The sequence below is a fragment of the Bufo bufo genome, chromosome 2 (assembly GCF_905171765.1).
Source record: "Bufo bufo chromosome 2, aBufBuf1.1, whole genome shotgun sequence".
Lineage (NCBI taxonomy): Eukaryota > Metazoa > Chordata > Amphibia > Anura > Bufonidae > Bufo > Bufo bufo.
In genome coordinates, this window is record NC_053390.1 from 325,700,197 (window position 1) to 325,727,981 (window position 27,785).

Below are 27,785 nucleotides of genomic sequence, written 5' to 3' on the forward strand. Positions count from 1 at the left end.
ACTCTACTCTTCCTGTGTGAATTGGGACTACTGCTCAGTGAACGGTCCTTCAGCACTGCAAGAGTTAATCCTTTCATTTGGTTTTCTAGTCTCTAGTAATCAGCTAAGGTGTGATATCTTGTCTGACTACCCGCGGAATCCATTATGGAAATCTTAGATATCCTGAACCCTGTAGGCCGAACTTGAAAACACAAGTTCGCTCATCCCTTCTCGTGACACATTGTACTTCATGTTAGTGGTAAATTTGAGCCACTATGTTTTACCTTTATTTATTTAAAAAAAATCCACAAATTATGGAAAATTTTGAAAAATTCCCTATTTTCTAAATTTGAATTTCTCTGCTTTTAAGACGGATAGTGATAACATTCCCCATATGTCTACTTTATGTTGGCATAATTTAGTAAATGTCATTTTATTTTTTAGGATAGTAGAAGGCTTTGAATTTTAGAAGCAAGTTTGAAATTTTTAAAGAACATTTCTAAACTAATTTTTTTTAAGGACCAGTTCAGTTACTTTGTGGCACAGTTAAAATTTTTTTTTTTTTTTTACAGAGTTCTCCTGACAGGATAGATCATGTGCTGTTTTTATAGAGCAGGTTGATACGGACATGACGTTAACTGATATGTGTATTTTTTGTTTTTACATAAACCTTTTTTGAAAACAAAAGCATGACTTTCGTCTTCATTTTCACAAAGCTACGTTTCTTCATTTTTTTTTGTTTTTGCCGATCTTCTTGTGTAGGGGCTCGGTTTTTGCAGGAAGAGCTAATGTTTTTACTGGTACTATTTTGGGGTACATATGATTTTTTGATCATTTAATATTACACATTTTTTGGGGCAAGGTGACCAAAATGAATTGCTATTTTGGCACAATTTATTATTATTATTATTTTTTTTTAACAGTGTTTGGAACCGAACCCGAGTTAGGGAAATGTTTTTTTACAGTAGAAATTGATGAACTTATAAAGTTATTATGCGAAGTCTCACGAGACTTTGCAAAGTAATAACTTCGGCTCATAGGAGCCAAAACATTCTAATACTGTACGGAGTGCTCGCTCCGTACAATATTCAAACGAAGTATTATGCAAATCATCTTCGGATGTTTCATCCAAAGTCGATTCACTCATCCCTATTTGTTATTATGAAAGAGGATATTTTTGGCTCCTCCCTGCAACCAGTCAGCTCCCCCACTGCACTTTTTTCCTCTTCACAGCCAGCTGATGGGGAGGGTTGCATTAACTCTTCATATATCTTGGGCTGTGTAGAATATAGACATATGGGCACTACATTGGGAGATTTAGCCTTTAGAAATCGTCAGGAGTGAAAGCAGCTGAAACCTGCTTTCACTTTCAGCTCCTGTCACTCCTGATCCGATTTAAAAAGGTTGTATCTTCCAATGTAGAGGAGATAATCCTGTGATCCTCTTTCAAACAAAAACATTTATCTTTTACAGAGCCTGAGATATGAAGGCTTAAAGGGGTTGTGGAAGAATGAGAGAGGTAGCAGTGACTGGCTCCCCTACGTCAGTGTTCCTGAACTCCAGTCCTCCGGGCCATCCTGCCGGTCACGATTTGAGAATGTCCCACAGAATGAATACCTGTGGTCCTGATGCCGTGACACTAATTAAATCACCTGCTAAGGAAATCCTAAAACATGACTGATAGGTAGGTTCTGAGGACTGGAGTTGAGGACAATGCCTTAACCCCTTAAGGACACATGACGTATCGGTACGGCATGTTTCCCGAGTCCTTAAGGACACATGACGTACGTCATGTGTTGTTCCGATCACTGCCGCCCGGCCGGCTGTGATCGGAACAAGGTGCCTGCTCAAATCATTGAGCAGGCACCTCGGCTAAATGCGCGGGGGGGTCCCGTGACCCCCCCATGTCCGCGATCGCAACAAACCGCAGGTCAATTCAGACCTGCGGTTTGTTGCGATTTCTGCAGTTTCTGATCCCAGCGGTCCCTGACCGCGGCGATCAGAAACTTTAGTGTGCCGAAAATATATTTTTATTACCCCCCCTGCACCTCTGAATGATTTTAGCCCGGTGGGAGGTGCAGGGGGGGTGTTGCGGGCGGTGGGGGCGGTGCGGGAGGCGGGCGGTGCGGCAGGCGGGATCGCGATCCCCCGCCCGCCTCCCATTGAATAATCGTTGGTGTAGAGTGGGTATACCAGGGTGCCAGCACATTGCTGACACCCTGGTATAAACGGCTGACATCGGTGATGCGATGTCAGCCGTTTAACCCTTTCCATACAGCGGTCCGTACGGACCGCTGTATGGAAAAAGTTAACAGTAAGAGGGAGCTCCCTCCCTCTCCGATCGGGGGGCTGCTGTGCCTTTGCAGCCCCCCGATGGAGAGGGAGAGAGCTCCCAGACAGCTCCCCGCCAGCCCCGTCCTCACCCTTCCCCGTCTGCGCAGTTCTGAGCAGACGGGGAAGGTTCCCATGGCAACAGGACGCCTGCTCAGGCGTCCTGCTGTCCATGGTGCTGAACAGATCTGTGCTAAAAGCATAGATCTGTTCAGTGTAAGTAAAATACAGTACAGAACAATATATATTGTACTGTACTGTATTATACAGACATCAGACCCACTGGATCTTCAAGAACCAAGTGGGTCTGGGTAAAAAAAAAAAAGTGAAAAAAAATGTAAAAATCAAAAAACACATTTATCACTGATTAAAAATTAAAAAAATAACATTCCCTACACATGTTTGGTATCGCCGCGTCCGTAACGACCTGATCTATAAAACGGTCATGTTACTTTACCCGAACGGTGAACGCCATAAAAATAAAAAATAAAAAACTATGATGAAATTGAAATTTTGCCCACCTTACTTCCCAAAAAAAGGTAATAAAAGTGATCAAAAAAGTCGCATGTGTAAAAAAAGCAATTTTTTGTCATCTTACGTCACAGAAAGTGTAATAGCAAGCGATCAAAAAGTCATATGCACCCCAAAATAGTGCAAATCAAACCGTCATCTCATCCCGCAAAAAATGAGACCCTACTTAAGATAATCGCCCAAAAACTGAAAAAACTATGACTCTTAGACTATGGAGACACAAACTTTTTTTTGTTTTAAAAATGAAATCATTGGGTAAAACTTACATAAATTAAAAAAATTTAATACATATTAGGTATCGCCGCGTCCGTGACAACCTGCTCTATGAAATTACCACATGATCTAACCTGTCAGATGAATGTTGTAAATAACAAAAAAAAAAAACGGTGCCAAAAAAGCTAATTCTTGTTACCTTGCCGCACAAAAAGTGTAATATAGAGCAACCAAAAATCATATGTACCCTAAACTAGTACCAACAATACTGCCACCCTATCCCGTAGTTTCTAAAATGGGGTCACTTTTCTGGAGTTTCTACTCTAGGGGTGCATCAGGGGGGCTTCAAATGGGACATGGTGTCAAAAAAACAGTCCAGCAAAACCTGCCTTCCAAAAACCGTATGGCATTCCTTTCCTTCTGCGCCCTGCCGTGTGCCCGTACAGCGGTTTACCACCACATATGGGGTGTTTCTGTAAACTACAGAATCAGGGCCATAAATAATGAGTTTTGTTTGGCTGTTAACCCTTGCTTTGTAACTGGAAAAAAAATATTAAAATGGAAAATCTGCCAAAAATGTGAAATTTTGAAATTGTGTCTCTATTTTCCATTAAATCTTGTGCAACACCTAAAGGGTTAACAAAGTTTGTAAAATCAGTTTTGAATACCTTGAGGGGTGTAGTTTCTTAGATGGGGTCACTTTTATGGAGTTTCTACTCTAGGGGTGCATCAGGGGGGCTTCAAATGGGACATGGTGTCAAAAAAACAGTCGGCGCACCTTTCACTCTACGCCCCGCTGTGTGGCCGTACAGTAGTTTACAGCCACATATGGGGTGTTTCTGTGAACAGCAGAGTCAGGGCAATAAAGATACAGTTTTGTTTGGCTGTTAACCCTTGCTTTGTTAGTGAAAAAAATGGGTTAAAATTGAAAATTAGGCAAAAAATGAAAAATGAAAAAATAAAAATTAGACAAAAAAATCAAATTCTCAAATTTCCTCCCCATTTGCCAATAACTCTTGTGCAACACCTAAAGGGTTAACAATGTATGCAAAATCAGTGTTGAATACCTTGAGGGGTGTAGTTTCTTAGATGAGGTCATTTTTTGGTGGTTTCTATTATGTAAGCCTCGCAAAGTGACTTCAAACCTGAACTGGTCCCTAAAAATTGAGTTTTTGTAAATTTCGGAAAAATTTCAAGATTTGCTTCTAAACTTCTAAGCCTTATAACATCCCCAAAAAATAAAATATCATTCCCAAAACAATTCAAGCATGAAGTAGACATATGGGGAATGTAAAGTCATCACAATTTTTTGGGGTATTACTATGTATTACAGAAGTAGAGAAACTGAAACTTTGAAATTTGCAAATTTTTCCAAATTTTTGGTAAATTAGGTATTTTTTTTGTGCAAAAAAAATAATTTTTTTGACTTCATTTTACCAGTGTCATGAAGTACAATATGTGACGAAAAAACAATCTCAGAATGGCCTGGATAAGTCAAAGCGTTTTAAAGTTATTAGCACTTAAAGTGACACTGGTCAGATTTCCAAAAAATGGCCTGGTCCTTAAGGACCGGGCTCATTTTCACCTTAAGGGGTTAAAGGGGTTGTCCCATGAAAAATATTCTACAGTTTTCAAACTAGCACCTGGATTTGAATACTTTTGTAATTGCATGTAATTAAAAAAAATTTATAGCCACTGAGTTATTCAATAAAATGTATCTGTATAATGCCACTTCATTTCTTATTTCTTTGACCGGCTCATTAAGAAGGCTGCACATGCTCTGTTCCATCCTTCACCTGCCTGCTGAGCTGTGATAGGGAGAGCATGGACACGCCCCCTGAGCTGCAGCAGCAAAGACACTCCCCTTGAGCTGTTAGCTTGATATAAATCTAGCAGAGCAATGAATGTGAAGATCTCTGGATCCATCTGAGGTATAGGGCTGGTTCTAGCTTTGTTAGAAAGCTATTGCCATTATTTGTGGCATAACCCATTTAAGTCATGACAAATTGCCACACGATGCCAGGCTATCCGATTTCTGCCGCATCCAAAGATTGGTTACAGCAATGTCAAACAGGATGTTGATCTCAAGGGAGCCCAGCAGAGCATCATAGGCCTATTGCACTACTGCACAACCCCTTTAAAGCAGCCCTTCCCTCCACAAACTGCTGTGGCTGAATTGTCAGGTCTTTTCCCCAAAGCCTTAGTAGAGCTCGGACAAAACTGTTAGGGGGTTAAAGGGGTTTCCAGGTCTTGTATATTAATGACCTATCCTCGGAATAAGTCAGCAATATCAGATTGGTGGGGGGTCTGACTCCCAGCATCTCCACCGATCAGGAGTTTAAAGAGGCTGTATTTGCTCCAGTGAGCGCTTTGACCTATTCCTAAGCCAATGATGTCATTTTCATCAGAAACATGGCCTTTTATTGATAGGGCTAGGCAGTGAAAACATCATAATGCCTGGTTCTGTGAAAGCAGAGAGGGAGCTTTGCAGTTGCAGAGAGAGCAGAGCCTCTAGGTGTAATGGCAACGCTCCCATTGCTCCTAGAGACTCATTTGCATATATTAAAGCATAATTTTTCTCAGCAATGCAGGCACATATGAACATGGGACAGATGTCTTCAGCTGCCAACCGCACATGCAACAGGTTAGCCAGTTTCAGGACCTTCCAATCTGCAAAATGTGGAACGCACACGGCCATTATCCGCGTTTTGCATGTGGAAAAACCTGATGGGCTTTTTTCTAGGACAAAGTAGTTCTGCAAACAATGCTTTCCTTTATTCCTAAGGTTCCTTAGGCCTCTTTCAGATGAGCTTGTCCTGTGTGAAAATCACACTCTGTGTGTGAGCATAATTTTCCATTATGGACACTGCTCGTTTAGCAGGAGCGGTCCGCAAAACATGGATACTGGCCGTATGTGTTCTGCATTTTGCAGAAAGGAACGTCCTGCCCACTATAGAAATGTCCTATTCTTGTCCATAAAACAGACAAAAATAGGACATGTTCTATTTTTTTTACGGGGCCATGGAACGGACATATGGATGCGGACAACATACCGTGTGCTGTGTGTGAAAGGGTCCACATCCGACCCGCAAAAAATGTGGATCAGTTGTGGACCAAAAATACATTTGTGTGCATGAGCCCTTACTCTGAAATTCTGCTCCAAAAATCATATTAACCTATATTGAGGGCCGGCATCAGCACCCAGAAAATCTGTACAGAGCAACATGTCTCCCTCTAGCAAATCTTCCTCAGATGAAGCAGCAGAATTCACGTGACAGTTTTCACTATAAAGGTAATGTATCATCAGAAAATGACCTATTGTTTAAACAAGGTTGTTGTTGTTTTTTATGCTAATTTCTAATTCTTCATGTGAATATCTATATTTTAAAAAAAATCTGAAATATTGCAATTTTCACTTGGCCACTGAGCCACTTAAGTGGGTGATATTTCCTGCCCTGTAGAGATCACTATTCAATAGTAATTTGATCATCAACATAGGCAGGGCTACAATGAAAGTTATGACCTACTTTGTATTGTAGGAAGGCGCAAGGGTCTGACGTTGACGGAAGGTATGTGTCACCTGGCCTCCGTAAAGTAATAGCCGGTATTTTCAGGTGGCAGCGGCAGCTAATGCTGATTGACACTTTAATATTTTAGTATTGCTGTATAGCTGATCCGGGGCGTCTCTTACTGGGAGTAGGCAAAGTGCTGGGTGGGTAACTACTCCCCCCGTTCCAGGTCGGGTCTTGACTGCCCTATAAAAAACCCAGCCGGCAGTGTCAGCTGGAAGTGATTACCTCTCTCTGAGAGAGGAGCTCTGGCAATCTCTGGTGTGAGAACTGAGCTCTGTGCTGGGCTGGAAAGCTGAGACCTGTGTGTTGGGAGTGCAGGCCACCTAAAGCCTGCATTTGGACTGCTGGAGGCAGAACCGCCGACAAGGTGACTTTTTTTTTATGCACAAACTGTCTACTCGGTGTGTACAGACACCAACCTTGCAAAGAGTGTTTTTGTTTGACCTTATGTGTGAATAAACACGGACATTTGAATTACGAACTTGTACTTTGCCTCTGTACTGCACCCGCTTATCCCAACTACCAGAGCGAATCCCCACAGTCTACACAGATGTCTTTCCTTACCTTTCCGCAAGGCTCAAAATATTCCAAGATGAATGTTGCAAGATGACCAGCTGTGGGGAAAACAAAACAAAAAAACTTTGCGTTATTTACAATGTCTGACGGATTAACACAAAAGCTTTTTTTTCCCCAAAGTTGGTCACCTCAGACTACTCATCTCAGCATATATTGAGGAAAGGTAAGGAAGGACACACCTGTAAATAGTAGAGGATCATAATAGGTGATGGTCACAGCTTATCTCCTCCCCTTCCCTGCACAGTGACCTCTCCATACGACAGTAAGCATGTACACAACCCTCTTCCCAGAAGTCAATGGAGGGAATTTATTAAGACTGATGTTTTCATATGCTGGTCTTAATCCAAGGTATTCTGGTATAAAAGATGCCACATTTATTAAGAGACGCAGACCTCTTAAATCTGGGTTTGGCCAAAATTTGCAACTTTTACAGCAATAGCCCTGGAGTAAATTCTCCAAATGAGTCACCTTCAGACTACAGGTTATTATTTTCAGTGTAGCTTCTGTAAAGTGCATCTCTGAACTGCTGTTTGGGTATATTTACACGTTTAGGTTTTGCATTCAGTTTTTGCAACCGGAAGTGGATTCTAAAAGAGGAGAAGTAATGTTTGCCCTTCGTACTTTATCTCCTTTTGTGTCCCAAAACCTGACCCAAACAGTAATGTGTAAATATACCCTTAGGGTCCATTCATACATCCGTGTGTGTTTTGCGGATCCACAGATCTGAAAAATACGGACACCGGCAATGTGCGTTCCGCATTTTGCGGACCGCACATCGCCAGCACTTAATAGAAAATGCCTATTCTTGTCCGCAATTGCGGACAAGAATAGGACATGTTCTATTTTATATGTTTTTTAGTTTTTTAATTCCACTCCCAGCCAGTAGGTCCTGCAAGGAGAAACATGCTTACATGCTGTGGGCTGTCTGCATTGCACTTCCAATCTCCATCTGTCAACATCCTCTGGGTGCACTGCTGCAGCCAATGACTGGCCTGAATGGTGATGTGTCCCCAAGTGGCAAGTGACCCAGCAGTGACGTGCCGCCAGGGAACACATGCAGACAGCCTGGGAGCCGGAAACCAAGCGTTGGGGAGCAGGTAAGTACAGATGTAGCCAAGCTAAACTTGATAGTTAACACTTTGAGTAAAGAACGGCAAAAAAATGTTAACTGACTTTTTAACGGATTTCAATGGCTTTTGTCACACGATAACTGAGATAACACTATGACATGTGTCATCAGAGTCAATTTTAGCTTGACTACATTTTATGTTTCTATTTACAGGTCCACCCTTTGCAAACTTTGTCCAGCCTTAAAGGGGTTGGGCAGTTTCCCATACTGATGACCTATCTTCAGGACAGGTCATCAATATCGGATCAGCGGGGGTCTGACTCCTAGCACCCCCACCGTTCAGCTGTTTGAAGAGAACACAGTGCTTGGACGAGCGCTGCCTTCTCTTCATTGCTTACCTGCTCACTGTCGACATTGCAGTGGCGAGCAGTGTAATTATAACTAAGCCATCCACATTCACTTCAATGGGAAGGCGCAGTTATACTCTGTCTACTCCTTCCCATTGAACTGAATGGGTACAGAGAAGCTGAAATTACACCTGCTTGCTGTCGACATCAAGGTTGTTGCGATACCAAAATTTTGATTCGATTTCGATACCATAAAAAAGTATTGCGATACTCGATACCATTCGATACCACGTGAAAAAAATAAAACACCAAAAAAAAACGCGTGCATTCTGCATTTTATGGAACGTCCGGCCGATAATCGAACAGTCCGATCTTATTTTTTGGGAGGACAAGGTGACTAAAAATGGCGAATCGCACGTTTTTTTTTTTCTGTTACGGCGTTCACCACATAGGAGATATTTTTTATATTTTACTAGTTCACACGTGTAATATGTTTATTTATTTATTGTTTATATATTTTATATGTAACATTGGGAAAGGGGGTGATTTATACTAAATATTTAGTTGTTTTTTTTTACTTTTTATTTAGCCCCTTAAGGACCAGGCCATTTTTCACCTTAGAGGGACACTGACAGGCCCAATAAGCATATTTAGGTATATATATGACAGTACAGGTCTTATAAAGTGTATTAAAATCAAAGTATCCCCCCCTGTCCACCTTATAAATACAGTAAACTGAAGTTTTATAACCTGCTTGAATCGTCTTCAATCTGCCCAAGGGGCAGCGTTTCATCTCCACTTGCGCCCAGCCAGCCTCGCCACAACTGCCGTATTGAAGCGCCGCCCAGCTCATCAATATTCACTTCGCTGGGCGGCTACTACTGTCCCCGACTTCACAAGATCCGGCGCATGCCCAATACAATCCTATGGGCATCGGCCTCCGTCTCATCTTCAGCGCATGCGCCTAGCACCCTCACTGGCCGGGATCACATTGCGCCTGCGTACAGTCTGCATCTTAGAGGCCACTTCAGCCTCTGCAGCATGCGCCGGGCACTGTTCAGCGCAGCGCTTCAGAGCGGGGACAGCAGAAGCCGCCCAGCAAAGTGAATATTGATGAGCTGGGCGGCGCTTCAAAACGGCAGTTGGGGCGAGGCTGGCTGGGCGCAAGTGGAGATGAAACGCCGCCCCTTGGGCAGATTGAAGACGATTCAAGCAGGTTACAAAACTTAAGTTTACTGTATTTATAAGGTGGACAGGGGGGATACTTAGATGATTTTAATACACTTTATAAGACCTGTACTGTCATATATATATATATATATATATATACCTAAATATGCTTATTGGGCCTGTCAGTGTCCCTTTAAGGACCAGGCCATTTTTTGCAAATCTGACATGTCACTTTATGCGGTGAAAACTTTAAAACGCTTTTACTTATCTAGGCCGTTCAGAGATTGTTTTCTCATCACATATTGTACTTCATGACAGTGGTAAAATTGAGTCAAAAAAAATAAAATTATTTATAAAAAAAAAAAATTGCAAATTTCCAATTTCTCTACTTTTATAATAGATAGGAATACCTCCAAAAATAGTTATTACTTTACATTACCCATATGTCTACTTCATGTTTGGATCATTTTGTGAATGCCATTTTATTTTTTGGGGACGTTACATGGCTTAGAAGTTTAAAAGCAAATCTTGAAATTTTTCAGAAAATTTCTAAAACCCACTTTTTCAGGACCAGTTCACGTCTGAAGTCACTTTGTGAGGCTTACATAATAGAAACCACCCCAAAATTACCCCATTTTAGAAACTACACCCCTCAAGGTATTCAAAACTGATTTTACAAACTTTGTTAACCCTTTAGGTGTTCCACAAGAATGAATGTAAAAATAGAGATAACATTTTTGGCAGGTTTTCCATTTGAATCTATTTTTTCCAGTTACAAAGCAAGGGTTAACAGCCAAACAAAACTCAATATTTATGGCCCTGATTCTGTAGTTTACAGAAACACCCCATATGTGGTCGTAAACCGCTGTACGGGCACACGGCAGGGCGCAGAAGGAAAGGAAAGCCATACGGTTTATGGAAGGCAGATTTTGCTGGACTTGTTTTTTGACACCATGTCCCATTTGAAGCCCCCCTGATGCACCACATTTTGGAAACTACGGGATAAGGTGGCAGTTTTGTTGGTACTATTTTAGGGTACATATGATTTTTGGTTGCTCTATATTACACTTTTTGTGAGGCAAGGTAACAAGAAATAGCTGTTTTGGCACCGTTTTTATTTTTTGTTATTTACAACATTTATCTGACAGGTTAGATTATGTGGTATTTTTATAGAGCAGGTTGTCACGGACGCGACAATACCAAATATGACTTTTTTTGGTTGTTTGTTTCAGTTTTACATAAAGCATTTTTGAAGAAAAAAATGATTTTTTTAGTGTCTCCACATTCTGAAAGCCGTAGTTTTTTATTTTTTTGGCGATTGTGTAGGGGCTCATTTTTTTCGAGTTGAGATGACGGTTTGATTGGTACTATTTTGTGGTGCATATGACTTTTTGATCGCTTGCTATTAAACTTTTTGTGATGTAAGGTGACAAAAAATGGCTTTTTTTTTTTTACACAGTTTTTATTTTTTTATGGTATTTATCGGACAGGGTAGATCATGTGATATATTTATAGAGCCGGTCATTACGGACACAGCGATACCTAATATGTGTGGGGTTTTTTTTCAGTTTATTATAAAATAAGGGGAAAGGGGCATTTTTACTTTTTTTTTTCTTTACTTTATTTCTGATGTTCACTTTTGGGGGTTTGATCCCCTCTGCAACGCATTACAATGCATTTGTATTGTAATGCATTGCCTGTTTGTGTACTACAGTGAGTAGTTCACAAACAGGTTGCCTAGGAGACCCAGCCTGAGGCTGGATCTCCTCAGCTCCCGTAGAAGGCAGGTCCCGATGCCATGCAAGGCATTGGGCAGCCTCTGCACGGCATCGGGCTGCCTTCTGAGACATCGAGTCCCCGCCACAGCAGTGCGGGGATTCAATTCGATCTCTCAAACACAAACCCCTTCTATGCCGCAGTCAGCGGCATAGAAGGGGTTAATCCGCAGCGATCGCCGATACGGGTCGGGGGTCACAGGACCTTACATCACATTGACCCAGGGTGCCTGCGGATTGATTTCAGCAGGCGGCGGTGATCGGAAATACACAGGGCGTACAGGTAAGTACCAGGACATCAGGGCTATGTCCCCAAGAGGTTAATAACTATTTTCCCCCTTAGGGGCTAGAACCTGGGATCTTTTAATCCCTGCTTCTCCCCTGTGCTGCTGAGGAAACATGAAGAACGCTGAGAGCAGTGTGCTCCATATTTTCTGATACTAGACTGTGCAATATCGAAGCCTAGTATCGAAAAAAGGCAAATCCCGATATCGAATCGATACCGGTACAAAAGTATCGATTGAGTATCAATAATTCGAAACCCGCTACAACCCTAGTCGACATGTGGCTTGTGTTCTCTTCAAACAGATGATCGTTGGAGTGTCGGGAGCTGGGCCCCTGCTGATTGGATATTGATGACTTATCCTGAGGATAGATCATCAGTATTATGCCATTGCACAACCCCTTTAAGTGAAGATCTATCCCCAGGATACACCCAAACTGCTGATCAGTGAAGGTGTGGGTACCGGCACCACATGGATCAGCTAGTGGTGGCCTATCCATCACTTAAAAAAGCCTTAAGTATATAGTTTTGTTAGCAAAACAATACATAGGATACAAAATTAAGCAAGGCTTTTTCTAAATGTTTATTTATTAAAACTGAGGTTTTACCCCAGAATGATCCTGATAGTTTTACTTCTTATTTGCATTGGACAGCCAGAGGGTACAGCCATTGATCACATAATTTGATGTAGAAAATCTGCATCACTATAAGCGCTGTGGACTTTCCGCACACAGCCATTGATGTTTTTGTGGTCGGCAAATTACGCATCCGCTGAACACGGATGCTGGCCGTGTGCATTTCACATTTTCCGGAAAGTCCTGCCCTCTGTAGAACTGTCCTATCCTTGTACGAGAATCGGACAAGAACAGGACACGTTCTATCTTTTTGCGGGTGCCATAGAAGATATAGAGATGTGTACAGTACACGTGTGCTGTCCACATATTTTGCGGTCTCATTGGCGTGAATGGGCCCTCATCTGACCCGCAAAAAATACTGATCGGATGTAAACAAAAAACACTGTCTTGTGCATGAGCCCTTCCACTGGAGAAAATCTGCAGCATACCAGTCACGGGTGGCAGTATCCTATGGATGTTTTTATGTGCAGCAGATTTGTTGGAGAAAATTTCTTTATTTGAAGGTGGCTTGAAGTAATCAGAACGCTTTCCAGTGACACAAGCCCAGACGAACAGAACTGATTTACAGTAGCAGAAAGATCTGCAAAAAATCCTGTGTGTGAACCTACCGTGTGGGCGAGACTTTAGTGATCTTTTCTGCACAAATTTTGTTTAAAAAAAATGCTGCAGTCCCATTTACTTACGGCATATTCACATGTCCGTGAATGACGGATGTGCGCTATTCTCCACAGACAGCACACATACCCACTGATTTTAATGTACATATGTAGTCAGGCGCTAGTTTGGTCTGTGATGGAGCCCTCACACACATCTTCACGAATAAAACATTAACCATTTTCCATGGACGTGTGAATGATGGTTTACACAGCACTTTATTTTGTGGCATTTTTATCAAAATGCAGCATGCCCAAGTGATCGTGTTTTTTTTCAGTAGTTTATCTTTCTAGGCTTCTCTATAAAACAGCAAAAACAGCAAAACAAATACACTGTTCAAATAAATAAAGGGAACACAAAAATAACACATCCTAGATCTGAATTAATTAAATATTCTTCTGAAATACTTTGTTCTTTAGGCCTCTTTCACACTTGCGTTGTCCGGATCCGGCGTGTACTCCACTTGCCGGAATTACACCCCGGATCCGGAAAAACGCAAGTGTACTGAAAGCATTTGAAGACGGATCCGTCTTCAAAATGCTTTCAGTGTTACTATGGCACCCAGGACGCTATTAAAGTCCTGGCTGCCATAGTAGTAGTGGGGAGCGGGGGAGCAGTATACTTACAGTCCGTGCGGCTCCCGGAGCGCTCCAGAATTACGTCAGAGCGCCCCATGCGCATGGATGACGTGATCCATGCGCTTGGGGCGCCCTGACGTCACTCTGGAGCGCCCGGGGAGCCGCACGGACGGTAAGTATACTGCTCCCCCGCTCCCCACTACACTTTACCATGGCAAACAGGACTTTAGCGTCCCGGCAGCCATGGTAACCATTCAGAAAAAGCTAAACATCGGATCCGGCAATGCGCCGAAACGACGTTTAGCTTAAGGCCGGATCCGGATCAATGCCTTTTAATGGGCATTAATTCCGGATCCGGCCTTGCGGCAAGTCTTCAGGATTTTTGGCCGGAGCAAAAAGCGCAGCATGCTGCAGTATTTTCTCCAGCCAAAAAAGTTCCGTTCCGGAACTGAAGACATCCTGAACGGATTTCACTCCATTCAGAATGCATTAGGATAAAACTGATCAGGATTCTTCCGGCATAGAGCCCCGACGACGGAACTCTATGCCGGAAGAAAAGAACGCAGGTGTGAAAGAGCCCTTACATAGTTGAATGTGCTGACAACAAAATCACACAAAAATAAAAAAAATGGAAATCAAATTTTTCAACCCATCGAGGTCTGGATTTGGAGTCACACTCAAAATTAAAGTGGAAAAACACACTACAGGCTGATCCAACTTTGATGTAATGTCCTTAAAACAAGTCAAAATGAGGCTCAGTAGTGTGTGTGGCCTCCACGTGCCTGTATGACCTCCCTACAACGCCTGTGCATGCTCCTGATGAGGTGGCGGACGGTCTCCTGAGGGATCTCCTCCCAGACCTGGACTAAAGCATCTGCCAACTCCTGGACAGTCTGTGGTGCAACGTGACGTTGGTGGATAGAGCGAGACATGATGTCCCAGATGTGCTCAATTGGATTCAGGTCTGGGGAACGGGCGGGCCAGTCCATAGCATCAATGCCTTCGTCTTGCAGGAACTGCTGACACACTCCAGCCACATGAGGTCTAGCATTGTCTTGCATTAGGAGGAACCCAGGGCCAACCGCACCAGCATATGGTCTCACAAGGGGTCTGAGGATCTCATCTAATAGCAGCCCTCCAAAGAAATCCCACCCCACACCATTACTGACCCAATGCCAAACCGGTCATGCTGGAGGATGTTGCAGGCAGCAGAATGTTCTCCACGGCGTCTCAAGACTCTGTCACATGTGCTCAGTGTGAACCTGCTTTCATCTGTGAAGAGCACAGGGCGCCAGTGGCGAATTTGCCAATCTTGGTGTTCTCTGGCAAATGCCAAACGTCCTGCACGGTGTTGGGCTGTAAGCACAACCCCCACATCACCCTCATGGAGTCTGTTTCTGACCGTTTGATCAAACACATGCACATTTGTGGCCTGCTGGAGGTCATTTTGCAGGGCTCTGGCAGTGCTCCCCCTGTTCCTCCTTGCACAAAGGCGGAGGTAGCGGTCCTGCTGCTGGGTTGTTGCCCTCCTACGGCCTCCTCCACGTCTCCTGATGTACTGGCCTGTCTCCTGGTAGCGCCTCCATGCTCTGGACCCTACGCTGACAGACACAGCAAACCTTCTTGCCACAGCTCGCATTGATGTGCCATCCTGGATAAGCTGCACTACCTGAGCCACTTGTGTGGGTTGTAGACTCCGTCTCATGCTACCACTAGAGTGAAAGCACCGCCAGCATTCAAAAGTGACCAAAACATCAGCCAGGAAGCATAGGAACTGAGAAGTGGTCTGTGGTCACCACCTGCAGAACCACTCCTTTATTGGGGGTGTCTTGCTAATTGCCTATAATTTCCACCTGTTGTCTATCCCATTTGCACAACAGCATGTGAAATTGATTGTCACTCAGTGTTGCTTCCTAAGTGGACAGTTTGATTTCACAGAAGTGTGATTGACTTGGAGTTACATTGTTTTGTTTAACTGTTCCCTTTATTTTTTTGAGCAGTGTATAAAAACACCATTAAAGGGGTTTTCCAAGACTCAGGATAGGTCATCAGTATCTGATCGGTGGGGGTCCGAAACCCAGGATCCCTGCCAATCGGCTGTTTGAGAAGGCCCAGACACTCACAGTCTTCTCTCAGGTTTCCCTAGGCCAGTGACGTCACCTCCATCGGTCACGGAGCTTAGGTGAGCTCAGCCCCATGGAAGTGAATGGAGCTGAGAGCGATACCAAGCACAGCCTCTATACAACGTGCAGTGCTGTGCTTGGTGAGCAGAGAGAAGGCCGCAGTGCTGAGAAGCGCTGGTGCCTTCTCAAACAGCTGTTCGGCAGGGGTGTCGGGTCGGGACCAGTGTCGGACCCCCACTGATCAGATGCTGATTACCTATCCAGAGGATGGGTCATCAGTTATAAAGTCTTGGAAAACCTTTTTAAAAATGCACTGCATTATTTACGTGCCTTTTAGGCTACATGCACAATACAGTGACGGCCATTTAACTAACGGCCGTAAAACAGTCATTTTTAGCACCAATGAAAGTCTATGGGGCTATTCACGTGGCCGTTCTTTTAACAGTCAGTGAATAGCGTCCGTCCAAAAATATGACATGTCCTATTTTTGGCCATCTCCACAGCCAGACGGACCCCATCAAAATCAATGGGACCGTTTTTAATAGCCGTTTAGACAAGAGTGCACCCGTCTGACGGCGGTTAAAAACGTGTACACTTTAACAATATGGCCATTTAGGGGTTAAAAAAAAAAAACTCACCTCATCCACCTGATCGCACTGCAGCAGTCTCTCCTCTCTTCCTTAACCACCTCAGCCCCCAGTGCTTAAACACCCTGAAAGACCAGGCCACTTTTTACACTTCTGACCTACACTACTTTCACCATTTATTGCTCGGTCATGCAACTTACCACCCAAATGAATTTTACCTCCTTTTCTTCTCACTAATAGAGCTTTCATTTGGTGGTATTTCATTGCTGCTGACATTTTTACTTTTTTTGTTATTAATCGAAATTTAACGATTTTTTTTGCAAAAAAATGACATTTTTCACTTTCAGTTGTAAAATTTTGCAAAAAAAATGACATCCATATATAAATTTTGCTCTAAATTTATTGTTCTACATGTCTTTGATAAAAAAAAAATGTTTGGGTAAAAAAAAAATGGTTTGGGTAAAAGTTATAGCGTTTACAAACTATGGTACAAAAATGTGAATTTCCGCTTTTTGAAGCAGCTCTGACTTTCTGAGCACCTGTCATGTTTCCTGAGGTTCTACAATGCCCAGACAGTACAAACACCCCACAAATGACCCCATTTCGGAAAGTACACACCCTAAGGTATTCGCTGATGGGCATAGTGAGTTCATAGAACTTTTTATTTTTTGTCACAAGTTAGCGGAAAATGATGATTTTTTATTTTTATTTTTTTTTTCTTACAAAGTCTCATATTCCACTAACTTGTGACAAAAAATAAAAACTTCCATGAACTCACTATGCCCATCACGAAATACCTTGGGGTCTCTTCTTTCCAAAATGGGGTCACTTGTGGGGTAGTTATACTGCCCTGGCATTCTAGGGGCCCAAATGTGTGGTAAGGAGTTTGAAATCAAATTCTGTAAAAACTGACCAGTGAAATCCGAAAGGTGCTCTTTGGAATGTGGGCCCCTTTGCCCACCTAGGCTGCAAAAAAGTGTCACACATCTGGTATCTCCGTATTCAGTAGAAGTTGGGGAATGTGTTTTGGGGTGTCATTTTACATATACCCATGCTGGGTGAGATAAATATCTTGGTCAAATGCCAACTTTGTATAAAAAAATGGGAAAAGTTGTCTTTTGCCAAGATATTTCTCTCACCCAGCATGGGTATATGTAAAATGACACCCCAAAACACATTCCCCAACTTCTCCTGAATACGGAGATACCAGATGTGTGACACTTTTTTGCAGCCTAGGTGGGCAAAGGGGCCCATATTCCAAAGAGCACCTTTCGGATTTCACTCGTCATTTTTTACAGAATTTGATTTCAAACTCCTTACCACACATTTGGGCCCCTAGAATGCCAGGGCAGTATAACTACCCCACAAGTGACCCCATTTTGGAAAGAAGAGACCCCAAGGTATTCGCTGATGGGCATAGTGAGTTCATGGAAGTTTTTATTTTTTGTCACAAGTTAGTGGAATATGAGACTTTGTATGAAAAAAAAAAAAAAAAAAAAAAATCATCATTTTCCACTAACTTGTGACAAAAAATAAAAAATTCTAGGAACTCGCCATGCCCCTCACGGAATACCTTGGGGTGTCTTCTTTCCAAAATGGGGTCACTTGTGGGGTAGTTATACTGCCCTGGCATTTTCCAGGGGCCCTAATGTGTGGTAAGTAGGTAAATGACCAGTGAAATCCGAAAGGTGCTCTTTGGAATATGGGCCCCTTTGCCCACCTAGGCTGCAAAAAAGTGTCACACATCTGGTATCTCCGTACTCGGGAGAAGTTGGGGAATGTGTTTTGGGGTGTCTTTTTACATATACCCATGCTGGGTGAGAGAAATATCTTGGCAAAAGACAACTTTTCCCATTTTTTTATACAAAGTTGGCATTTGACCAAGATATTTCTCTCACCCAGCATGGGTATATGTAAAATGACACCCCAAAACACATTCCCCACCTTCTCCTGAGTACGGAGATACCAGATGTGTGACACTTTTTTGCAGCCTAGGTGGGCAAAGGGGCCCATATTCCAAAGAGCACCTTTCGGATTTCACTCGTCATTTTTTACAGAATTTGATTTCAAACTCCTTACCACACATTTGGGCCCCTAAAATACCAGGGCATTATACCTACCCCACAAGTGACCCCATTTTGGAAAGAATAGACCCCAAGGTATTCGCTGATGGGCATAGTGAGTTCATGGAAGTTTTTATTTTTTGTCACAAGTTAGTGGAATATGAGACTTTGTATGAAAAAAAAAAAAAAAAAAAAATCATCATTTTCCACTAACTTGTGACAAAAAATAAAAAATTCTAGGAACTCGCCATGCCCCTCACGGAATACCTTGGGGTGTCTTCTTTCCAAAATGGGGTCACTTGTGGGGTAGTTATACTGCCCTGGCATTTTCCAGGGGCCCTAATGTGTGGTAAGTAGGTAAATGACCAGTGAAATCAGAAAGGTGCTCTTTGGAATATGGGCCCCTTTGCCCACCTAGGCTGCAAAAAAGTGTCACACATCTGGTATCTCCGTACTCGGGAGAAGTTGGGGAATGTGTTTTGGGGTGTCTTTTTACATATACCCATGCTGGGTGAGAGAAATATCTTGGCAAAAGACAACTTTTCCCATTTTTTTATACAAAGTTGGCATTTGACCAAGATATTTATCTCACCCAGCATGGGTATATGTAAAATGACACCCCAAAACACATTCCCCAACTTCTCCTGAGTACGGCGATACCAGATGTGTGACACTTTTTTGCAGCCTAGATGCGCAAAGGGGCCCAAATTCCTTTTAGGAGGGCATTTTTAGACATTTGGATACCAGACTTCTTCTCACGCTTTGGGGCCCCTAGAATGCCAGGGCAGTATAAATACCCCACATGTGACCCCATTTTGGAAAGAAGACACCCCAAGGTATTCAATGAGGGGCATGGCGAGTTCATAGAAATTTTTTTTTTTTGGCACAAGTTAGCGGAAATTGATATTTTTTATTTTTTTCTCACAAAGTCTCCCGTTCCGCTAACTTGGGACAAAAATTTCAATCTTTCATGGACTCAATATGCCCCTCACTGAATACCTGGGGGTGTCTTCTTTCCGAAATGGGGTCACATGTGGGGTATTTATACTGCCCTGGCATTCTAGGGGCCCTAAAGCGTGAGAAGAAGTCTGGAATATAAATGTCTAAAAAATTTTACGCATTTGGATTCCGTGAGGGGTATGGTGAGTTCATGTCAAATTTTATTTTTTGTCACAAGTTAGTGGAATATGTGACTTTGTAAGAAAAAAAAATAATAATTCCGCTAACTTGGGCCAAAAAAATGTCTGAATGGAGCCTTACAGGGGGGTGATCAATGACAGGGGGGTGATCAATGACAGGGGGGGTGATCAATGACAGGGGGGGTGATCAATGACAGGGGGGGTGATCAATGACAGGGGGGGTGATCAATGACAGGGGGGTGATCAGGGAGTCTATATGGGGTGATAACCACAGTCATTGATCACGCCCGTGTAAGGCTTCATTCAGACGTCCGGATGCGTTTTGCGGATCCGATCCATCTATCAGTGGATCCGTAAAAATCATGCGGACGTCTGAATGGAGCTTTACAGGGGGGTGATCAATGACAGGGGGGTAATCAATGACAGGGGGGTGATCAGGGAGTCTATATGGGGTGATCACCACAGTCATTGATCATGCCCCTGTAAGGCTTCATTCAGACGTCCGGATGCGTTTTGCGGATCCGATCCATCTATCAGTGGATCCGTAAAAATCATGCGGACATCTGAATGGAGCTTTACAGGGGGGTGATCAATGACAGGGGGGTAATCAATGACAGGGGGGTGATCAGGGAGTCTATATGGGGTGATCACCACAGTCATTGATCATGCCCCTGTAAGGCTTCATTCAGACGTCCGGATGCGTTTTGCGGATCCGATCCATCTATCAGTGGATCCGTAAAAATCATGCGGACATCTGAATGGAGCTTTACAGGGGGGTGATCAGGGAGTCTATATGGGGTGATCACCACAGTCATTGATCATGCCCCTGTAAGGCTTCATTCAGACGTCCGGATGCGTTTTGCGGATCCGATCCATCTATCAGTGGATCCGTAAAAATCATGCGGACGTCTGAATGGAGCTTTACAGGGGGGTAATCAATGACAGGGGGGTGATCAATGACAGGGGGGTGATCAGGGAGTCTATATGGGGTGATAACCACAGTCATTGATCATGCCCCTGTAAGGCTTCATTCAGACGTCCGGATGCGTTTTGCGGATCCGATCCATCTATCAGTGGATCCGTAAAAATCATGCGGACATCTGAATGGAGCTTTACAGGGGGTTGATCAATGACAGGGGGGTAATCAATGACAGGGGGGTGATCAGGGAGTCTATATGGGGTGATCAGGGGTGATCAGGGGCTAATAAGGGGTTAATAAGTGACGGGGGGGGGGTGTAGTGTAGTGGTGCTTGGTGGGACTTTACTGAGCTACCTGTGTCCTCTGGTGGTCGATCCAAACAAATGGGACCACCAGAGGACCAGGTAGCAGGTATATTAGACGCTGTTATCAAAACAGCGTCTAATATACCTGTTAGGGGTTAAAAAAAACACATCTCCAGCCTGCCAGCGAACGATCGCCGCTGGCAGGCTGGAGATCAACTCTCTTACCTTCCGTTCCTGTGAGCGCGCGCGCCTGTGTGCGCGCGTTCACAGGAAATCTCGCGTCTCGCGAGAGGACGCGTATATGCGTCCAGGAGGAATGAATCAACCACCTCCAGGACGCGTCTGTGCGTACAGCGGTCCGGAGGTGGTTAAGCAGGACCTGCCGAAGGACCTGCTATGTGCTTGATGACGTAGTCACGTGGGAGAGCACGATGACGTTATCACTAGGGATGAGCGAATCGACTTCGGATGAAACATCCGAAGTCGATACGCATAAAACTTTGTTTCAATACTGTAAAGAGCGAGCAAGCATTAGAATGTATTGGCTCAAGGTACCACTTGGAACCGAACCCGAGTTCGGGAAATGTTTTTTTACCGTAGAAATTGATTTCTGAAGTTATTATGCGAAGTCTCGCGAGACTTCGCTAAGTAATAACTTCGTCTCATCGGAGCCAATACATTCTAATACTGTACGGAGCTCCGTAAAGTATTGAAACTAAGTTTTACGCGAATAGACTTCGGATGTTTCATCCGAAGTCAATTCATTCATCCCTAGTTATCACGCACATTCCAGGTCCTTCGGCAGGTCCTGCTCAATGAAGAGAGGAGAGACTGAGGCAGCGTGATCAGGTGGATGAGTTTTTTTTTTTTTTGTCAAATCAACTTAAAAAACTGCTGGGGGCCACTATGGGGGCATTAGTTACACAATGGGGGGGGGGGGGGGAAGGCACACTATGGAGTTCATTATTTTAGCTAACGGCCTAAATGGAGGCATTAATAAAGCTGGGGGCAGTAAAATGGAATGGCTACACTATGGGAGACATTATTTTAGCTGGGGGCATTATTAAAGCTGGAGGCATTAACACAAAATCCTACACTATGGGGGACATTATTTTACCTGGGGGCCTACATGGGGGTATTATTAAAGCTGGAGGCATTAACACAAAATCCTACACTATGGGGGACATTATTTTACCTGGGGGCCTACATGGGGATATTATTAAAGCTGGAGGCATTAACACAAAATCCTACACTATGGGGGACATTATTTTACCTGGGGGCCTACATGGGGATATTATTAAAGCTGGAGGCATTAACACAAAATCCTACACTATGGGGGACATTATTTTACCTGGGGGCCTACATGGGGGTATTATTAAAGCTGGGGGCAATACATTTTTTAAAAAAAAGCTACACTACGGGAGGCATTATTTTAGCTGGGGGCCTACCATCCTGTGGGTGTTCTCAGAAGGGTGGATCTAGAAATAACTGCCAATCAAAGGCTACTTTCAGACTAGCGTTTTTGATGGATCCGGCAGGGTTCAGCAAAAACGCTTCCGTTACTGATAATACAACCGTCTGCATCCGTTATGGACGGATCCGGTTGTATGAACGGATCCGTCTTGAACACCATTGAAACTCAATGGGTGACTGATCCGTTTTCTATTGTGTCATCCCAGGACGGAAAGAAAACCGTTGCTCTCCGGTATGAGAACGGAACGGAATGCATTTTGGAGCATTGACAATGAATAGGGACAAAACTGAAGCTTTTTTTTCCCGGTATTGAGCCCCCTATGACGGATCTCAATACCGGAAAATATTAACGCTAGTTGGAAAGTAGCACAGTTCATTCGTTTTCCATGTCAGTTTTTAGCGGACATGAAAAAGTGATGCAAAACGGACGTTAAACGGAGACACGGCCAAAAAATGGATGCACACACCGATGCAAAATTGCCATGAAGGACAGTGTGTCCGTTTTTACCAGACCGTTCGTCTCTCCTGTATAGTCACACGCAGCAGATTTCAGAGATGGTCCCTTCACCTAAATCCATGTATGGAACAGATTTTAATCACAGAAATGTCTGCAACCAAACTGCTGTGTATGAACAGACCCCGACTGAGACCCTGCGTTTTAGGGAAGGGGGGCTCTACAAGCACATTTCTCTGCAGGAGATGGATAAAACTTTGCTTCATGTAAGCAAGAACTAGAGGTCACTATAGAGCCCAGCAGGCATGCCCCCCGTGTGCCTGCTGCATGCCCCTCTGCACACTGCTCAGGCCCAGGCTCCGCTGCCCACAACACCTTGCATGAAGTAAAGCTTTACCTGCCGTCCACACAGCTATACACAGCGGCTCCCAGGGTGCAGGCAGGAAACCTCGCGCCGCAGTCAAAACCTCGCGAGACTTTGCAGACTGAAGTATGCTGGCTGACTTCAGCCTCCAGGCAGTTCAGTTCTTAAAGAGACAGAGCACTTAGCGTTGTGTGGAAGAGGTAAGGGTGGGTTCACCTCACGTTTTGTGTATGTTAGAAAAAAAGGACACAAAAATGCATCCTGCACAGTCCAGTAAAGAAAAAAGTCGTTTATTTTTATTGTTATGGTGAACAGATGCCGCTGTATGACATCAGTCTGTGGCATCCGTTTAACGTATACGTTAAACAGATGGGAAAAACGTGATGTGAACCCACCCTAAGGGCTCATGAACACGACTGTATGCATTTTGCGGTCCGAAAAAAAACGGATCCATAAAAAATACGGATGACTTATTTTGCGGAACGGAACAGCTGGCCCCTAATAGAACAGTCTTATCCTTGTCCATAATGCAGACAATAATAGGACTTGTTCTATTTCTTGGCGGAACGGACATACGGAAACGGAATGCATACGTAATAAGTTCCGCTTTTTTTGCAGACCCATTGAAATGAATGGTTCCGCATATGGTCCGGAAAAAAAAAAAAAAAAACGGAATGGACACAGAAAGAAAAAAGTTTGCGTGCATGAGCCCTAAGACTGCAATCACACGTGCAGTTTTTGTGGTAGTTTTTTCAGCCAGTCAGGAGAGATTCCATAAAAAAGGACGTGTATTAAGGAAAGACTCAAGCATCTACTTCTGTAACGGACTCTATGATTCCAGCACAGTCACCTCACCTATCAATAAAGGAGAGGAGGGAGGAGCAAGGGTGCACAGAGTGGCTTAAGCCCGCCCTTAGTGCACTCAACTGCTTAGTTGTATGTAGATTAAAAGTGATTTTTCTCCGGAAGTACTAAGTGAAAGGTAGTACATTCTGCTGAGCTAGCCCTACTAGACCTTGGCGTGAATTTATCCAAACTGGTGTAATGCAAAGCTGGCTTAGTTGTCCAGAGCAACCAGATTCCACCTTTCATTTTTCAGAGCTCCTTTGAAAAATGAAAGGTGGAATCTGATTGGTTGCAATGGGTAACTAAGCCAGTTCTACTTTACACCAGTTTGCTAAATCTCCCCCATTGTGCCTGGTTTATCAGTGAATTTCCTGGTGACAGACTCCCTTTAACCCCTTAGGGCTCTTTCACAGGAGCGGATGCCGTGCGGGTAATCCGCTGCATGAAAGAGAGCCAAGCCCCGCTCCGGACAGCAGAGACGCGGAGCAGTAACATGACTGATAATGCTCCGTCCCTCTCTGTGATCTTTTTACTACAAAATCACGGTGACAACTTTATCTCACTGTGAGGGCTCTTGCACACGAACGTAAGGGCTCCATGCCCATGTTGCGGACCGCATACGGCGGTTCCACAATACATGGGTCACCTTGAATGGGTCCGCAAATCTGGAGATGCCGGTGCGGAACGGAAAGGAAGCGCGGAATGGAACCCTGCGGAAGCACTACGGAGTGCTTCTATGGTGTTCCATTCCATGCTTCCGTTTTTGCAGAACGGACGGATCGCGGACCCCATTCAAGTGAATGGGTTTGCAATCCGCATGCGGCTGCCCCACGGTCGGTGACCGTGCATTGCGGACCACAATTTGCAGTCCGCAGCACGGGCACGGAGCCCTGATTTTGTAGTATGTTAATGCTCCGTGTTTCTGCTGTCCAGAACGGGGCTTGGCTCTCTTTCACGCAGCAGATTACCCGCACGGCATCCGCTCGTGTTAAAGAGCCCTTAGAGAATACTCACACGGAAGTGTAGTTCCTACACAGATTTCTGCACCAAATCCACACCACAATCCATATGTTCCATGTGGATTTTGATGCAAATTTGCCCCAGGTCTCTCCCCCACGTTGCAAAGGTTGAAACATGCACTAAATATTTGCATAAATAATTGCTGCAAATTTCAAAATCCACACCACAGGTCAATTTTCACAAAACTTCAGCACCGTGTATATGAGGTTTCAAAATTCTCATCTACATACTGTAGCTGTTACTGTATTATGCAGCAGATTTTCCACTCGAAAATCCGTACACACTACACACCGTGTACATATACCTTAAGGCCTCTTTCACACGGGCGTCGCGTGTGAGGGCCGGATAGGATGCGGGTGCTTCGGGGGGAAATGCGCGATTTTTCTGCGTGAGTGCAAAGTGATTTAATGCGTTTTGCACGCGCGTGAGAAAAATTGGCTTGTTTGGTACCCAAACCCGAACTTCTTCACAGAAGTTCGGGTTTGGGATCGGTGTTGTGTAAATTTTATTATTTTCCCTTATAACATGGTTATAAGGGAAAATAATAGCATTCTTAATACAGAATGCATAGTACAATAGGGACGGAGGGGTTAAAAAAAAATAAAAAATAACTAAACTCACCTCATCCACTTTTCGCGCAGCCGGCTTCTCTTCTTTCTTCTTCTTTGATGACCTGGGAGAAAATGACCTTTGGTGACGTCACTGCGCTCATCACATGGTCCATCACCAAGGTGATAGATCATGTGATAGACCATGTGATGTGCGCAGTGACGTCACCAAAGGTCATTTTCTCCCAGGTCATCAAAGAAGAAATAAGAGATGCCGGCTGCGCGAAAAGTGGATGAGGTGAGTTTAATTATTTTTTATTATTTTTTAACCCCTCCATCCCTAATTTACTTAGCATTCTGTATTAAGAATGCTATTATTTTCCCTTATAACCATGTTATAAGGGAAAATAATAAAGATCGGGTCTCCATCCCGATCGTCACCTAGCAACCATGCGTGAAAATCGCACCTCATCCGCACTTGCTTGCGCATGCTTGCAATTTTCACGCAGCCCCATTCACTTCTATAGGGCCTGCGGTGCGTGAAAAACGCACAATATAGAGCATGCTGCGATTTTCACGCAACGCACAAGTGATGCGTGAAAATCACCGCTCATGTGCACAGCCCCATAGAAAGGAATGGGTCCGGATTCAGTGCGGGTGCAATGCGTTCACCTCACGCATTGAAAACTCGCCCGTGTGAAAGAGGCCTAAGGGTGGCTGCACACAAGCTTTTTTTCCAGGTGTATTTTTGTGCAGAAAAATTACAATTAGGGAAATCTCATGTACACTTTTCTTAAAGGGGGTTGTGCAGGCCATTTATATTGATAACCTACCATTAGGATAGGTCATCAATATCTGATCTACAGTGGTCTGACACCACGCCGATCAGCTGTTTGAAGAGGAGGCGGCACGTCAAGCCAGCGCTGCTACCTGTTCATTACTCAACCTGTCTTTTCAGTGGCTCAGTGTAATGACAAGTGCTTGGACCATTCATTTGTCATTACACTATGCCACCGCCACATGGGAGATGACGCACAGTCTAATGAACAGGAAGCAGCGCATGCATGGGGCAGCACCTCCTCTTCAACCAGCCGATCGGCGGGGGTGCTGGGCGTCGGACCCCTGGTGATCAGATATCGATGACCCATCCTGACGATAGGTCATCAATGTATATGGCAGGACAACCCCTTTAAGTGCAGAAATTGACTTGCTGTGTGGATTTTGAAATCTGCTGCATGTCAACTGATGCGTTTTTTCCTGTGCAGATTTCACCTTTTTCAATAGAAGGGTGAGATCTGCGGGAAATCTGCATCATATTAGCACCACAAACCGCACATAAAATGGGCTAAAACCACATTTAAAAAAACGCACAAAAAATGCAATAAATATTTATTTTGTGCAGTTTTGGTGCAGATATCTTGTGGATTTAAACTCTGTGCATCCACCATTAAGGGTGCCTTCATATGTGGCAGAAAAATCTGCACCAAAATCCCAATGTACTTATTTTTGGGTTCATGCGGATTTTGGTGCGTTTTTGGGGCTGATTTTATTGCAGATATTGTTGCAGATTTCATTGCTGATTGATTCCTATTAAAAGCTATGGAGAAATTAAGCTTCAGAAAATCTGCAACACATTGGGGCACATTTACTAAGGGATTTGCAACTATTTTAGGGGTAGAATAGTCGCAAGTCCCCTTTCTAACCAGCTGTGCATGGCTGGAAACAGGCATAAATGTTAGCAAAAAACAACAGTTTTTACGCCAGGTGCAAGGTCTGCCACGGATGTCCCTAATTTATGACCTCGTCCAAATTAGGAAAATCTAACGGCAGCGCAAGGGGGAAACTAAGACCGGCATAAAACGAACTGAGCATGTGCGTCCACTTCACCAATGTTACTGCGGTGTACAGAGAATTATGGGAAATAACAAACAGCAGCTGCAGCTATGCTAATATATTTTATTGAATAATTCAGTGGCTATGCAAAAAATTTTATGACACGCAGTTATGAAAGATCCAGGTGCTGGTTTGAAAAATGTAGAATATTTTTCTTGGGACAACTTGACAAATAGAAGCAGGTATATTACCACTTGGCAGTCTGCTTGGCAATAATTAATGAAGTTTGTTTTAACCTGGCTGACATTTGTTGCCTTAACCCTTTCCCGACATGGGATGTAATAGTACGTCACATGTCGGGTATTTAAAGATGGCGCCCGCTCCGGAACGTGCTTTAT

At 43.8% G+C, this 27,785-nt stretch overlaps 1 protein-coding gene across 2 annotated transcripts in view; it reads right to left on the reverse strand.

The window, feature by feature from the left end:
• Positions 1 to 23,203, reverse strand: part of LOC120989100 (aminopeptidase O (putative)) — a 559,812-nt gene extending 536,609 nt beyond the window's left edge. Inside the window, exons 1-2 of one of the 2 annotated variants that reach the window (XM_040416998.1) lie at positions 23,174 to 23,203; positions 7,191 to 7,240 (exon numbers count right to left, since the gene is read on the reverse strand). The gene's annotated coding sequence lies outside the window, so the exon portion shown is untranslated. Of the gene's footprint in view, positions 1 to 7,190; positions 7,241 to 7,381; positions 7,553 to 23,173 lie in introns of those variants that run through there. The other variant, XM_040416997.1, reaches the window with a different exon arrangement.
• Positions 23,204 to 27,785: the final 4,582 nt, after the last annotated feature.